Source organism: Dipodomys merriami, unplaced genomic scaffold, assembly GCF_024711535.1.
Source record: "Dipodomys merriami isolate MVZ:Mamm:240054 unplaced genomic scaffold, mDipMer1.0.p SCAF_3, whole genome shotgun sequence".
Lineage (NCBI taxonomy): Eukaryota > Metazoa > Chordata > Mammalia > Rodentia > Heteromyidae > Dipodomys > Dipodomys merriami.
The window spans coordinates 27,806,660-27,813,179 of NW_027204492.1; the positions used below are offsets into that span (position 1 = coordinate 27,806,660).

Here is a 6,520-nt window from a genome sequence, read left to right on the forward strand (position 1 = left end):
TCTCTTGCTTGCATAATCAGTTTGTTTGTAAACATGGTTAAGCAAACCACACCAGAGAACAAGTTCAGGCATCGTCATAATCCATGAGGATGCTCACAATACGGAGACAGTTGTGTAGGGTATGCAGAGAAATTAATCGACAGTCTTTTGTGAAATACACAAGCTATTCTTCTGAGCTGCTTTTTTGTGAGTTCAGTGGTGTGTAAGTGAGCATTCTGCCTGTCAGAAACATCATTTAACAGTGTTTAACAGTAAAATAAACATGACTAAGTAAGTGAACTAACTTACCCAGACACAGACCTAGAAGAGAAGTAATTGTGGGCTGAGAGATTTGGAAAAACCTTCAGAAAAACAAGTACCATATTTTCAGCTCATTTGCTAAGGAAAGTGCTGCCCTTGAAGAAGTGGTGTCAGGGACTGGGCCGAGGCTTCAACTTGGGATTCCTGAAGCAGTGTTTGTGGAAGATGTAGATTCCTTCATGAAACAACCTGGGAATGAGACTGCAGATACAGTACTAAAGAAGCTAGATGAACCATATCAGAAGTGTGAATTTAGGAACTCAACCTTGCTCAAAAGAAAAGGAGACTGAAAAGTCAGATTCCTGAAATTAAGGAGACTTTATAAATTCTAAAATACATGCAGAAGGAAAAAGAGTCCCCCTATTCAATGGAGACCAGATTTTTATTGGCAGATAACCGGTACTGCAAAGCTTCGCTTCCTCCTACTGAAAAACTGTGTCTGTGTGTGGGGGCTAATGTAATGCTTGAATATGATATTGATGAAGCTCAGGCATTGTTGGAAAAGAATTTATCTACTGTTTATGAAGAATCTTGAGTCTCTTGAGGAAGACCTTGACTTTTTTTTGGGGGGGGGGGAGGGGTTGGTCGTGGGGCCTGAACTCTGGGCCTGGGCTCTGTCCTTCAGTTCTTCAGCTCAAAGCTAGCATTCTACCACTTGAGCCACAGCCCCACTTCCGGCTTTTTTTTCCTGCTTATGTGGTGCTGATGAATCGAACCCAAGGCCTCAAGTATGCAGGGCAAGTCCTCTAGCACTGAGCCACCTTCCCAGCCGGACCTTGACTTTCTTTGACATCAGTTTACTACTACCGAAGTCACCCTTCAAATATAGGAGCTGTAGCTCCTATGCTGTAGCTGTAGCTCCATGCTGTAGCATGTTTAGTGCTTGAGTAAGAGAAGATATGGCCAGGGTTTATAATTGGCATGTAAAAAGAAGAAACAAAGTTGATTCTACCAAGAGAAAAGCATAATGCTGACAAGAAATGTGAGTCAGTTTTCCAAACATGTTGTTTTAAATATACATGTTTTTCATTTAACGGTTGACATTAGTTTTATTTTTTAACAAGAATGATTAAAATTTAAGATAAACACCCACTTTATTTATAAACAAAATATATTTCAAATAGTACAGAAAATTATTTCATACTTCGCAAAAAAATTAATGCTGTTTTATATATCTATATATATTTTTTTTTGGCCGGAACTGTGAAGTATGCTATGGAAGGCTGAATGCTGGGCACTAGCAAGTTTACTTTTTGTTTATTAATTGATGTTACTTTTATTTGATATGGTTAACTATTTTAGAGTTAGGAACTACAGTTTCATTATTTGTAAACTTCTTTTTCTTTAATACTTATAGGACATTATGGTGCTTTCTGTTGTATTGTCAATTCTAGAAATGGGATTTCATCAGTTACTACCTAACCAATAACAACACTTTTAACCCCACATAAGTGTGTAATGTCTTTGTGATGCCAATATAAGGGAGATCTTGGCCAATGGATGATATTACACATTTAAAATGCATAGCTGATTGTATATTTTTTTAAAAGAACAGTTCTCTAGAACATCTTGAACAGGAATATTTGGATAAATGTAATTCTTAAATGGTTAAAAAGAATTCTGAGTTTTTTCATTTATAAATCTGCATAGGAATAAAAAAATCTGCGGAAAGCCTTTTGTACTGTGGCAAAAGTATTGGATGATATCAATTCTGGTAAAAACACAAATGTGTTATTCCATCTCCATGTAATAAAAAGTATACTAGTATAATATTTTTGTACTTGTATTTCCTGTTATTAAAGCAACGGTATTGGAAAAAAACAAAAGATAGGGCCTCTTCAGAACCAGGAAGCCAGCACAGCTTGTGAGAATGGGGTTCAGCAGTTCCTAGAACTCCTGAAAAGATCCTTGTAGCCAGAAGAGGTTTCTCATGTAAGGCAGAGTGTTCATGAACTCTCTGAAACCATGTTGAAATCAATAAAGCTGAGAGCACTTTGACGAAAGAGCTGTGCTCCAGAGTTTGAGCACTTTGACGAAAGAGCTGTGCTCCAGAGTTTCGTTTGAAGCTAGACAAACAATGGGCATGGGATGAGGGTGACACAGATGCTTCTGGGTGGTGTGGTCAGAGCCAGCTTACAAAACTTGGCCAAAAAACCCAAGGGTCTAATCGCTGCCATTTCTGTGCCCCAAGCCTTGATAGCCTGTGTTGTGTGTGTGTGTTTTTTTTTATATCAGATGGATCAACACATTTCCTATGCCCTTTCCCTTTTCTGCTCTTAAGGTGCTGGTTTGTAAGGGATTGGAATGGTTTTCTGTAGAGGGATTTCAACTTTCTACTCCTCATTTTTGAGGTTCTTCTCTAGGTGGTTAATGTTTAAAGACTGAAAAAATGAACCCATTCAGATAGCTCACAGGTCAGGCAGTGAGTTAGTTACCCATTTTGGGATAAGGAGAGGCCTTGAAATATGAAAGATTTCCTACCTTGGTAACTGTCACAAACTCTAGCAGTTACTTTTAGAACTTCTATATCATCAGTTAAGTTTAAATTAACAATCCAATTTTTCTGTTAGGTGTATTTACTCCTGTCAGTTGAGTTAGATTGACCAAGAGTAGGAAAATGCTAACTGAAAATAGGTATCTGCTGAATTTACATTTCAAAGTAGAGAATGGCCAGAATACTTTGAGTTGTATTATCAATAAAGATGACAGAATCTCTTATTTGGCGTCCCCTCTATAGTAGGACAAGTAGCAATGCAAATCAGCACACGTCAATGTTTATTTGTATTATTTTCATCATCTTCATGATCAGAGTGTAAACTTTAATTTGAGCAGCAAATGTTTATTATGAATCACTTAAAATGTTTAATGTTTATGAATTATCCCAACAGGAATTATGGAACAGCAAAGAAAACCCTGAGACAGTGCAAAGGAGTGGAAGTGTATGTCATGTGTTAACTACTTTACAGGTAAGATTTATCAACTGTACTTTGAAAACTAAATGAAGCAATGGCCACAGGCACTTAGATATTTATGAAAACAAAGTCATTTCTTTTTTCTGGTACTGGTCCTGACGCTGAGTTCTCTACCCGTTGAGCAGCAGCTCCACTTCTGACTTTTTGGTGCTTATTCAGAGATCAGAATCTTAAGAGACTTTCCTGCCTGTGCTGGCTTCACACACAATCCTCAGCTTTCAGCCTCCTGAGTATCTAGGATTACAGACAATTTTTCAAAATGTTTCTGCTTGAAGCAAACTACTGTTGAGTACAGAAGTTGGGGACTGATGCCAGAAAGTTGTCCCCAGGTATCTATTCTGTGCTCCATTCTTATTTTAGCAAACTGTCAAATAATTCTAAATATGACACTGGTTTTAATAGCTAAAGAATGATAACTCAGTTCTTAAATTTAATTCCTAGTCAACTTGTTCCACAGTGCTGTGCTAAAAGGCTGCAAAGCAATGATAGCAGTCCTTTGTTCTCCCTTCTTTATCTCCAATCCCTCATCATCCGACATCACTGTATGAGGGAGGCTCTTCTGTTTAGAAGTCCATGTTTCTAAGTGAGAACAGGATTTCTGTTCTTTCTTGATATCCAAGGCTTCAGTTTTCTCTATTGTCTTTGTTAAGGAAATCCTAGCTTGTTAAATTCCTCATCCTAACATACCTTTAGCAGAGCTTTTAGTGTTACCAGGTGATAATTTTAACACTCGTGAATGCAGGCTCGATTGTGACAGAGAGCCAAAATATCTTCCTTAAAGAAGACAGCAGGAAGTTTATCTCTCAGCTAATCATGCAATCTGGCATGGGTTCATGCTGGAAAAGTTGTCAGAGCTGTGTTTTCCTTTTCCTTATTTCTCATTGTCAAGATCCATAAGCTCTAAATACACTATGTTTCTATTTCAATCAGCAGCATCTTTCTTAAAGGGAAAAATCCACAATATGTATGTATGTATGTATGTATGTATGTATGTATGTATGTATGTATGTATGTGTGTGTGTGTGTGTGTGTGTGTGTGTGTGTGTGTGTGTGTGTGTGTGTGTGTGTGTGATGTAACGATTTGACTCTTCACAGTTCATCAACCAGTACTTAGGCACCTTGCTCTGTTGGGCTGGGAAATGTAGCTTGGTTTTAGACACCTTAGACCCAGCTGTTAATAGTGTTTCTATTGAAGAAGAGATGTTAAGGAACAGCTAGCAGCTTCTGCCACCAAGGTCATATGAAACCTACATGGCAGTTTCATAGTGTCACTGCATTGTTTCCTTGCAAATGTTATGCTTCTATTACCTGAGTTGTTAATTCCAGCATGTTGACACTTACTGAGTATTTGTCCATTTACCCATCCTTAATTATTTTTCCAAATTCTCTGGTGATAAAACAAAATGTCTTCTAAGTATATACTGTGAGCTATGCCAGTTGATCAGTTCTGCATTTTTTCTTCAAGGAAATCCTCTTGGAGCTCATCATCGGCTTTGAGCTAATTTAAACTAGTTTTTCGTGTGTGTGTCTTCTCCACTGTTTTTGTCTTAGTCAAGTCTTTATCACAAATACAGCAATTTCTTGCTAGCTCTTTGTTCCTCTGCAGGCAATCTTTATTTTCACTCTGGAAGGTTTGGGGATTTTTCTTTATACCCGCGGCTATGACAATTCATTACAAGATTTTTTTTCTTGAATTTTGTTGTGCTAAGCAAGTACTGGGTACTTTTGGTCAAAAATAACATTCTTACATTCTAAGATTTGTTTAATATTTTGGGAACTTCATCTTTATTGTCTCCTTCTCTTACTTGAAGGGGGTGTAGGGTCTGAGTATGGATTATGTGCGTCATTACTTTGATTTTTGAAAAACCATTATGCACTATATTAACTTCTTCTGACTTTATATTTTCAAGTGTCTACTTTGTATTTCACTTTTGATGAAAATAGCAGTTCTGCCTTTACCTTTTCTTTACTGAAAGTTTGTTGGTATTGTTTTGTTTTGTTCTGTTTTGTTTTTTTTAATTTTTTTATTGTAAAGATACTATACAGAGGGTTACAGTTACATGAGTGAGGTAATGAGTACACTTCCTCTTGAACATTGTTACCCCCTCCATTGTTTTCCCCCTACCATCCCCTCCCTCCCTCCCTTCCCCAAGGTTCTTTTTTTTTTTTATTGTGATTAAGTGATTACTTAATTTCCGGAAATTCACAGTATTGTGGAATAATGATGCTCATTTAAAGTCACAAGTTCATTCTAACTTTCCTGGAGCAAATTGTCTATCACAGTCTGTAATATATAACAGTGCTCACATGTTATATACCATATATGTGATCAGCAGCATGGGGATATTTGGTACTGGTTCAACCAGATGAGTGGGAGTTCTTTGTTTCTTAAGTCCTGTTAGTTTTGTCATATCACCTAACATTTTGGATTTATCATCCACTTATCAGGGAGACCATGTACTGTTTGTCTCTTCGTTCTTGGCTTACCTCGCTCAACATGATTCCTTCTAGCTCCATCCATTTCCCTGCAAATGCCATTATTTTGTCATTTCTAATGGCTGCATAATATTCCATTGTGTATAGATACCACAATTTTTGGATCCATTCATCTGTGGTGGGGCATCTAGGTTGTTTCCATATCCTAGCTATTGCGAACAGTGCTGCCTGCAATAAACATGGAGGTGCACGTGTCCTTGTATATTGGTTCCTGTTGTTCAGGGTAGATGCCTAGAAGTGGTATGACTGGGTCATAAGGGAGGTCAATCTTTAGCTTTCTAAGGACCCTCCAGACTGCTTTCCAAAGTGGTTGTATGAGTGTACATTCCCACCAGCAGTGTAATAGCGTTCCTCGTTCTCCACATCCCCTCCAGCATTTGTCGTTGGCTGATTTGTGGATGTGGGACATTCTGACTGTGGTAAGGTGATATCTCAGGGTTGTCTTTATTTGCATTTCCTTCACCACCAGGGATTATGAACATTTCCTCATGTGTTTCTTTGCCATTTTTATTTCTTCATTTGAGAAGTCCCTCTTTAGTTCCCTTGCCCATTTAGTAATTGGTTTGTTAGGTTTGGGAGGGATTAGTTTCTTGAGTTCCCTGTATATACAGGATGTTAACCCCTTGTCTGATATATTGCTGGTAAATATTTTTTCCCAGTTAGTTGGTTGTCTTTCTAGCTTGGTTGTGATAGCTTTATCTGTGCAGAAGCTTTTTATTTTAAGGCAGTCCCATTTGTCGAGTCTCTCTCCA

The 6,520-nt window shown here is 37.8% G+C and overlaps 1 pseudogene; it reads left to right on the forward strand.

Moving 5' to 3' along the window:
- The first annotated feature begins 440 nt into the window (after positions 1-440).
- LOC138839385 (prefoldin subunit 3-like) lies at positions 441-1,268 on the forward strand (annotated as a pseudogene).
- Positions 1,269-6,520: the final 5,252 nt, after the last annotated feature.